At 52.8% G+C, this 9,509-nt stretch overlaps 1 long non-coding RNA gene across 4 annotated transcripts in view; it reads left to right on the forward strand.

Moving 5' to 3' along the window:
* LOC102157750 overlaps positions 1 to 8,876 on the forward strand; it is a 48,541-nt gene extending 39,665 nt beyond the window's left edge. For 3 of the 4 annotated variants that reach the window (XR_297198.3, XR_001303288.2, XR_297197.3), the window contains 2 exons: positions 1,723 to 2,117; positions 3,813 to 8,876. This is a non-coding gene — a long non-coding RNA (uncharacterized LOC102157750). Of the gene's footprint in view, positions 1 to 1,722; positions 2,118 to 3,634 lie in introns of all 4 variants that reach the window. The other variant, XR_001303287.2, reaches the window with a different exon arrangement.

A 9,509-nucleotide genomic window follows, 5' to 3' on the forward strand; every position in this document is an offset into this window, starting at 1 on the left:
GGAATGTGGATGTCCACGGTGACTGTGAGTGAATGTCACTGGAAATGGGAGGAAAGGCCGTCCTTGTTCTCTGTGCCTCGGGGCTGGGGAGGAAAGACCTGATGGTTGTTCTGCAAACGTGAGGGCTCTGAGGCCCCAGGATGGTGCCCTGCTGTGGGGTCAGCACGAGGCGCCCCCCAGGGAGGGCTGGAGGGACAGGCCTCAGCTCCAGGTGGGACTTGGGGGTGTGAGAAACTGCAGACCAGATGAGTTTCTTTCTTTCTTTCTTTTTTTTTTTTTTTTGCTTTTTAGGGCTGCACCTGCACCATATGGAGATTCCCAGGCTAGGGGTCAGATTGGAGCTATAGCTGCCGGCCTACACCAGAGCCACAGCAACTTGGGATCTGAGCTGCTTCTGTGACCTACACCACAGCTCACAGCAACGTCGGATCCCCGACCCACCGAGCGAGGCCAGGGGTCGAACCCACGTCCCCATGGATACTAGTCGGAATCATTTCCACTGAGCCACAACAGGAACACCCTGAGATGAGTTTCTTAAAGGCAAAGGGGTGGGGAATCCTGGGGGCCTGTGTCTGGGGACCCAGGTTGAATTCCTCCCTCCCCTCTCCTTTTCACAGTTGCCTCCTGCAAACTCCCCAGCACGGCTTTCTCCAGGCTGGTTCCTCCCAACCCCACCCCTTTCTGCTCCCCTCTTGACAGTGACTCTGTGTTCTGGACCCTTGGTACCTGCCCTTGAGGTTGACAGGACAGGAACTGTTATTCTCACTTTATAAACGAGGATGCAGAGGCTCAGAGAGGTTATCTGACTTTGGCAAGACACACAGCATTTTGGAGGCAGTGGTCTTCCAGCCCCCTGTCTTGTCTCTAGACTCCATGTCTTTGATTTCCTACATTGCTTGTTCCGGGAGGCTTGGCCTGAAGGAGGAAGCCAGGCCAGAGGCAGAGATACTCTGAGTTCCCCAGACCTGACCCCTGCCAAGAGAATCCAGCTTTGGGGAGCTCTTCACCCTGAGGCGCTAAAGCCATCCCACGGGACAGACGCCTCAGCTGTGCTGGGTGTGACCACAAGGGGGCAGTGGCGCCCGTGTGATGATCTGCCGGCAGGTCCGCACTTGAGGGCGGCAGAGGTGGGGGAGGGACTCTGCTTCCAGGGACCTATCAGGGCTCCTGGCGGCCAGGCCCCTTCCCAGACCCCTCCTGCACGGAGAGGCCCCTCACCTTTTAGGATGTGTAACTCTGACTCAAATTGATCGGTTTCAGGGTGTCGTGAGCTGGGGCCGGGCTTAATGCTGGGGGAACCCGGGTCTCCCATGGCAGACACCCACATTCAGGCCCAGCTCAGAATCCCTGGAGCCCCTCACCCCTGCCTCCCTGATCTCTGTGGGCAGAGAGGGTTGGCTCCATCCTTTTGTGTTTCATCTCCCCTAGCTCAGGATGGTAGAATTCTGTGAAAACGGTCCCCGGGGGCTTCTCAACCTGGGTTCAGCAGGGCTTATTGGATCGCTAGAGGGGCTCCAGGGAACCCATGAGGAGAAGGAGGCAGGGGACTGAATCCAGCCCTTCTTTCCCCTCCCCCTTTAGTCAAAGACCCTCTAGAATCAGCTATTTTATATTTTGAGCTTTCTCTTAAGATTTCTTTTGAAGAAAGGGCTCCACTGCTTGAGGCGGGAGAGGTGAGGTCTTTGAGAGTCACTGAACCAATCTGTTCTCCTCATTTCACAGCTGGAAAACCTGAGACCCAGGAGCAGAGACCTGCCTGATGACATGCCTCGAGGGGAACAGAATCAACCCTGGAACCCAGGCCCACCCCACCCAGCACCCCTGTAGGTGCCTGGCCTGTGTGCATGAGATGGGAGTGGAGAGCGGAGGAAACTCTTGAACGGTCAGAAACAAGAGTCCAGAGTCCATGAAACCACACCAGCCGACAATCTGTCACTCAGTCAACAAACATTAATTGAGCAGCTACTCTGTGCCAGGCTTCTAGGTACATGGGATGCAACGGTCAAGCAAACGAACACCTCGGCTTTCAAGAAGCTTACATTCAAGGGAGAGTTCTCATTGTCCTGTGATAAAACGCGGGGAGACAGATGATGAAAAGCCCACCTGACCTCATCCAGGTTTGTAGCTGCTGTGCTCACACACCACTCTCGTCATGCTCTGTGCTCTGTTTTCTTTGTACCCCTGTCTTTCGCGCCCATGTCTTCCCTGGTTCCCGGCATCGTGACAGGCAAGAAGGGGCCTGCCCTTCTGCATCCACCCAGGCCAAGGGATGAGCACAGAGAGGGCTATTCACGTGGGTGGCCCGGCAGGAAGGGAGGAAGCTGAGAGTTCGGCTGTGCCAAGCCTAGAGCAGCCCGCCCTTCGGCCCATGACTGGGGCCCAGGCGTTGGGTTTGCTGACACCCCAGGAGAAGGACTTCTCTGTCAGGGGCTGTCTCAGGCCGCAGGCCTCAAATTCCATCCCTGTCTGCCTGCAGCAGGGGGAGGGGCAGGGTCCAAGGCTTAGGAGGGAGCGCAGGAGTCAGGGCCCAGGCAGCCCCGGGGGGGTCCCAGGCCTAGAGTCCATCCAAACCGTCTCTGTTAATGAGGCCCTCTGGGCTGGGCCTCCCTAAACTCCAGGCTGGAACAGTGCATTCCCTGGACGTTTCTAAAGAAGCTCTGAAGACGGGGGAAAATAGGCTGGCCACATACTCAGAGTATCTGCACAGCGAGTGCTTTGGTTCCTCATTCCTGGGTGGGTCAGCTGCTCAGGGAGCCCCCGACTGAGGGGAGACACAGCCCTGCCTCAGGGACCTCAGTCTGAGGGGGACACAGCCCTGTTGAGGGGAGACATGTAGTCTGAGGGGAGAAAGTCTCCAAAGGTCTCTGTTGGGGTGTCCTTCTGTGTCCCTGCCACTGTCTTGCTCCCTCCGTTCCTTTCTGTCCCTCTTTGCGTCTTTCTCTCTCTCTCATGTGCGTGCATGTGCAGAAACACACAGGCCTACACCCATGTGCCTTCAGAAGAAGTCTTAAAAACACTCAAGACCAAATCACAATAAATGCCAAGAACGCAGTCCAAAGTCCAAGAACTATGGATCCCCAGACTCAGTGATGAGCCAGGAAGATCTTGGGGGTGAGCTGCAGGGGGGTGAGCTCCAGGCCTCGCCTGAACTCAGGCCTATGGCCTCTGAGGCTCTGAGCGGGACAGCATCCCCAGAGGATGCGTCCTCCGTGGTGACTAGGACGGGAGTGACCCCACCCCCTCGATGCGGTGGCTTCCAGCCTCACAGCCTGCCCTGGTCCATGGTCTGAGTGCCCAGGAAGCGGGACCTGGAGGGCCCAGGGGCACGGAGCATCCGAGGGGTGAGGTAGGATGGGAGAAGTGGGGCTGCCTGCCAGCTGTCCAAGCTCCCGCACAGGAGGCCAGGCCAAGGAGCCGAGGACCATCCCCTCACCCCCCGCCACACATGCCGGCCTTGACTCCCGGCACCCATGGGAGAGAGTACAGGCCATGGCTTGTCCCTTTGTCTGGGCCTCCACGCTGGGGGTGGGGGCGAGGGATGGGCCAGAAGGGACCCTGAATGGGGTTCCATTCCAATTAGGTTTGGAAAACATTCTCTGTCTCTTGCATGACCTTTGTCACTTTCCGTCCCTAGGAAAGGGTCTCCTCCAGTTCGTTCATAAACATGGAAACTGGAGGCTGTGCCCGAGAATTAACATTGTCCGCATGAAAGGCTGAGGGGACGAAGTCCCCAGTGACCGGGAGATGCAGAGAAGCTTTGAGGTGACTTTTCTGGAATGCTTTAAACTTAGGGACCAATCATTTTCTTGCAGTTCAGCCAGCCTGGAGGCCAAGGGATGAAGCATTTGACATCTGTAGGAGTTCCTGTTGTGGCTCAGTGGGTTAAGGAACCCGACATTGTCTCTGTCGAGGATACAGGTTCGATTCCTGGCCTCACTCAGTGGATTAAGGAAGGGTCTGGCCTTGCAGAGCCTCAGATCCCGTGTGATGGTGGCTGTGGTGTAGGCCTCAGCTGGAGCACTCATTTGACCCCTGACCTGGGAACTTCTATATGCTGCAGGTGCAGGAGTAAAAAGAAGAAAAGAAAAATTTGACACCTGTAACCTCAGAAACTCAAAGCAACAGGTCCCACCTCTAGTGAGAGGGCGCCTACTCTCTTTTACCTTCACCTTGGTTCCAAGCTTGTGAAGCTGCTGGGTCCCCTGCCTGCCACCTGCTTGCCGCAGACCCCAGCAAAGAGGAGGACGGGCGCTGGAGCTGAGATCCATTTTACAGGGAGCCCCAGAGCCTTCTGGGCTGAGTCTGGGCTCTCGTCCTGGGAAGACAGATTCCACGAATGGGATTTTGCTCTGCAATGGCTCCATTGTGCTCCCAGTGGCGCCAGGGCGGTTGGGTGGCGCGGCGAGGCTGCGCTCTGAGCCGGTGTGAAGAAGGTACCTCTGGCCTCGGCACCGCCTGGACCCATCAACAGGCCTGGCGTGGAGCCTCCTGCTGGCATTTTCCACGCCGGATTGTGCTTCAGCCAGACTTCCTGTGCAGAGCTGGCCCGTCGTGAGGCCTGCGGGGGAGGGCAGGAGGAGGAGGGTGAGCCCTGGGGCTGCTGCCTGGTGGACAAACAAGATGTTTATTCAGGGGAGAAGGAGGAGGAGGCCCGGGAACGAAGCTACTGGTGCCTGGGTCTTTCCTTCCTGCCTTCCCCGCCTTGCTCTGCACACACACACAGCACTGCACCGGGGGCAGCGCCCAGGACATCAACCCTGAAGGACTTGAGGACAGACAGACGGACACACATACTCACACCATACAACAAGGGGATCCCGTGGACAAGCCTGTGTTCACATTTCTGACATAACCTTCCTAAACACACACACACACACATACACACACACACTACCTTTGCATTTTAAAGTCAATTAACCCTGGCAAAACAGAGTTAAAGGGGTGGCACTTGTCCAAGGGCGTCACAGCAGCCACCAATGCCAAGATGGAGAATCAGTCCAGAGACGGAAGGAGGTGGTGGCTGGCATGGGGGTGGGGTTGCCAGGTTTGTGATGTGGCGCCTCTGGGGTGAACAGATTGGGCCTTGATCTTGGATACTGTCCTGGGAGGCTGCAGGGATGAAGGTGCCTCCCTGGACTAAGGAGCTGGGCTCTGGGGCCCCCTGCAGAGACAGAACCTGAGAGTGGACAGATGGACAGATGGACTCCTAGAGGGAAGCTGAGGTGCCCCAGGGCCTCGCCCCTCAAAGTGGATCACAGCTGGCAGCACGGCATGGAAGCTTCTTAGAAATGCAGCATCTCGGGTCCAACACAGACTTACTGAGTCAGAGCCTGGTTATCCATTTACATATTCAAGTTCTGGAGGCTTTTCTCTAGATGCTTCCTGGACCCTGAATGAGGGTTTCCTTGTGGACAAGGCATGAATGACAACATCGCTCTTAGCAGATTCCCTTCTCGGAGTCTGCAAGTCGCCGTGTGAGGTCAGCCCAGCCATCTCCCAGACTGCAGGTACGGCTGGCTCCGCCTGTGGTCTGCCAGATGTATTTATTCATTCATTTCACAGTTGTTTGCTGTGCACCATATCATATCATTTGAGATATGATAAGCCAAAACCAGACGTGGTTCCTACTCTTGTGAAGTTTTCAGGCTTGAGGGATTGGCCGATAAGGCTTTCCTGAAGAAGTGGTGCTTGAGCTTTTGAAGAGGCGACTTTGGTGAAGAGGAGAGAGAAATGTATTCCAGGCAGAGAGAACAGCACAAGCAAAGGCCCTGGGGTAAGATGGAGCATGGCTGGTCTGAGGAACTAAAGAGCAGTACAGCTGGAGAGGGCAGAGAGCAAGAAAGACCATTGTATTAGTGAGACTGGGTGTAACAATTTCCAGGGAGCCAGAGTTCCCTGGTGCCTGCCATAGCCCTTGATGGTTTCAGAGAATCCTAGAATGTCAGAGATGGAAAGAACTTTGGGCTTCATCCAGGCCAGTGCTTGAACCTGGCTTCAAGCCTTAGCTCCATCATAAATTAACTGTAAATGTGACCCTGGTGCAAGAAATGACACCCACTTTGCCTAGGCTGGGAGTAGCTCATGTAAGACTTCTCTGAAGAGTTATTTTAGTTAGGATGCGTGTTAGGCTGCTATTAAAAAGAGACCCCAAAATATAGTGGCTTAAACAAGAAACAGCTTCATTTCTCTCTCCTGTCAAAAGTCTGAGTAGATGGTATGGAGCTCAATGATGGCGGAAAGCTAGGTGTCTTTGGCCTTGGTGCTCTGTCACCATCAGCACATGGTTTCATGTGGTCCAAAAGGATGCTTCAGCTCCTGCCATCACATTTGCTCCCTTCTTTTAAAGATCCAGATATTCGGAGTTCCCGTGGTGGCTCAGTGGTTAACGAATCCAACTAGGAACCATGAGGTTGAGGGTTCAGTCCCTGGCCTTGCTCAGTGGGTTAAGGATCCAGCGTTGCCGTGAGCTGTGGGGTAAGTCACAGATGCGGCTCGGATCCCATGTTGATGTGGCTCTGGCGCAGGGCAGCGGCTACAGCTCCGATTTGACCCCTAGCCTGGGAACCTCCATAAGCCACGGGAGCGGCCCTAGAAAAGGCAAAAAGACCAATAAATAAATAAATAAATCCAGATCCATGATCCAGATGCTGCCCCTGGCACTTCTGCTCATATCTCATTGGCCAGAAATTAGTCATGTGGACTCATCTAGATGCAAGAGTCTAGGAAATGTAGTCATGGGCTGGGCAGCCATGTGCCAGCTAAAAATTCTATTACTGTGTAGAATGGGAGAAGGAATATTGAAGGGCCACAGAGTCTAAAATAGAGTTGGAGCCAAGGAACCCCACCAGATCTCTCCAGTATTCTCCTCTTGGCCTTAAGCTGTCCTGGCCTCCTTCACTGAGTTCATCAAAGCCAGGATCCAACCTGCCCCACAATTTTCCTCCATTTCTACCAAGTTTGGGAAGTCAGTGCAGCCTGTGGAGGCTTTGGTAGTGGAGAGTTATAGGCATGGAAGGCAGGCCAGCCCTTGTCTGGCCCACTATCCCACCTCACACTGATTCTAGGAGGGCTTCAGGCAGGCTGTTAGGACAGATTCAGGAAGAGGTAGGTTTCCATTGCTCACATACATCAGAAGCTACTCCTCAGCCCTCACGGCGGCAGGAGAGGCCAGTCTGAGATGGGCAGTGGGCAGGCTGTATTTTCATTACCTGCTCTGAGCCAGCACCAGGGGTAGTTCCACAGTCAGGTAAACAGCTGGCAGCAGCAGCTAAAGTGGCTAAGGAGAGCTTTCCCACCAGATTGTCTGACCCCGAGAAAGCCAAAAGCAATACTGGCAGATTCCTGAGGCTGCATCCCGCCCACTGCCTGGGCTACACAGCACAGCTGGCTGCTGGCAATGGCTTCCTCTCTCGGCCTCTGCTATCCACACACATCTCCTCTGAGAGGGACAGGGGACGGTATGTGAGGTAGGGGTTACAGGAGACTGGAGTTTCTCATCCTCAGTGATATTGACATATTGGGCTGGAGGATTCTTTGTCGTGGGGCTTCCCTGCACGTTGTAGGATGTTTGGCAGCATCCTTGGCCTCTACCCACTAGGTACCAGTAGCACCATCCCCCTCCCCAGTTGCAGATGTTTCTTGGGGGAGCAGTGCACACTCAACCCTGGTTGAGAATCACTGGTGTAGATTGACAAGGTCCTGATTTACCAAAGGAAGAAGTCAGGGATTGATGGAGAGAGAGGGAGAGAAAAAGAATGGGAGGGAAAGAAAAGAGAAAAACAGGGTGAGGGGGAAAAGAGGGAAGAAGAGATACCAAAAATAAGAAAATGATATTAAAAAGGAAAAGAAATAAAGTCTCTGGCCATGCTGCTTTTTTAGTGGGGTTGGAATTTGGCATGGTATCTCTTCCAGGTTTCTCTAAGCCTCAGTTTTTACCCCCAGAGAATGGGCTATTGCTTAAGAGAAAGTATGTAGGACTATACACTTTCATCTCTTTGATCTCCTAAACCCCAACAAGATGATCATGATGAGGCACAAGGACAAGAAGTAGTTGGCAAGATTCTGGAAGCTGAGAAGGGATGGACAGTTACTTAGCATGGCAGATGCTGCACCCTAGCTGCCTGGGGTAGGGGGTGGGGGCTGGGGAGAATGACAATAAGAAGCTGGTGCTTCAAGCTCTGGGAGCCTTGAACGTATTAGCACTTGGGAATGCCAGATCCCTCTAAGGGGTGGGGGGTCCCGGAATGGGGGCTGAGGACGATTGGTGGGAAGTGGGTTAAGGAGCAGTGATAATCCCAGATCCCCTCCTCCTTATACAGCTGGATACTGCCTTCCCCACTCTGGCAGAAAATGGTCTGGCTTACCAACAGAGAGGATTACACAGCTGAGGCAAGGGATTAAGTGCAAGTCTGAACACTGAACAGTAAGTTTCCATGAGCCCTTCACCATTCAACATCAGAACATTGGAAACAGGTTTATATCCCCCAGCAAATTCCAGGGATTCTCTTTAGGGAAATTGTCCCAAGAGAAGAGTCCTACAGATATTGACATTTTAAGGTTTCTCAATGAAAAATTCAGCTGCCATCAAATCCACTAGGCACAAGTCCTGTTTATATAATCAGAGCCTTAATCTTAAAAATGAGGAGTTCCCGTTGTGGCGCAGTGGTTAACGAATCCGACTAGGAACCATGAAGTTGCGGGTTCAGTCCCTGCCCTTGCTCAGTGGGTTAACGATCCGGCGTTGCCATGAGCTGTGGTGTAGGTTACAGACGCAGCTTAGATCCTGCATTGCAGTGGCTCTGGTGTAGGCCAGTGGCTACAGCTCCTATTGGACCCCTAGCCTGGGAATCTCCATATGCCGCGGGAGCGGCCCAAGAAATAGCAAAAAGACAAAAAAAAAAAAAAAAAAAAAAGAATAGGCAATCCATTGTAGCTCAGTGAGCTAGGGACCGGATGTTGCCTCTGTGAAGATGCTGGTTCGATCCCTGGCCTCAACCAGTAGAATAAGGATCTGCTCTTGCTGCAAGCTACAGCATAGCTCACAGATGTGGCTTAGATCCGGTGGTGCCATGACTGTAGCATTGGCTACTAGAGAGTTTAGAGTTACATATGTGGTTCACATTACATTTCAGTCGAACATCATTGACCTAGATGGTAGGGAAAAGAATGTTAGATATATTTGTTTTTCAACTTTTCTATATATTTGCAATTTCTCTTAATAGAAATTTAGAAAGAAAAAGAAACCAAATAAAAATAAAGTAGAAGAATTTAGAAGATTTTTTTTTAATAAATAGGATTGGAGATAACATTTAGAAAATCCTCTTTGAAAGTAGAATAAGATGACAACAAGTAGAGATTAGAAAATGAGAGAACTGGAGTTCCTGTCATGGTTCAGCAGAAATGAATCTGACTAGCATCCATGAGGATGCCGGTTCAATCCCTGGCCTCACTTAGTGGGTTAAGGATTTGGCATAGACGTGAGCTGTGGTATGGGTCACAGATTCTGCTCA

This window comes from Sus scrofa, chromosome 7, assembly GCF_000003025.6.
Source record: "Sus scrofa isolate TJ Tabasco breed Duroc chromosome 7, Sscrofa11.1, whole genome shotgun sequence".
Taxonomy (NCBI): domain Eukaryota; kingdom Metazoa; phylum Chordata; class Mammalia; order Artiodactyla; family Suidae; genus Sus; species Sus scrofa.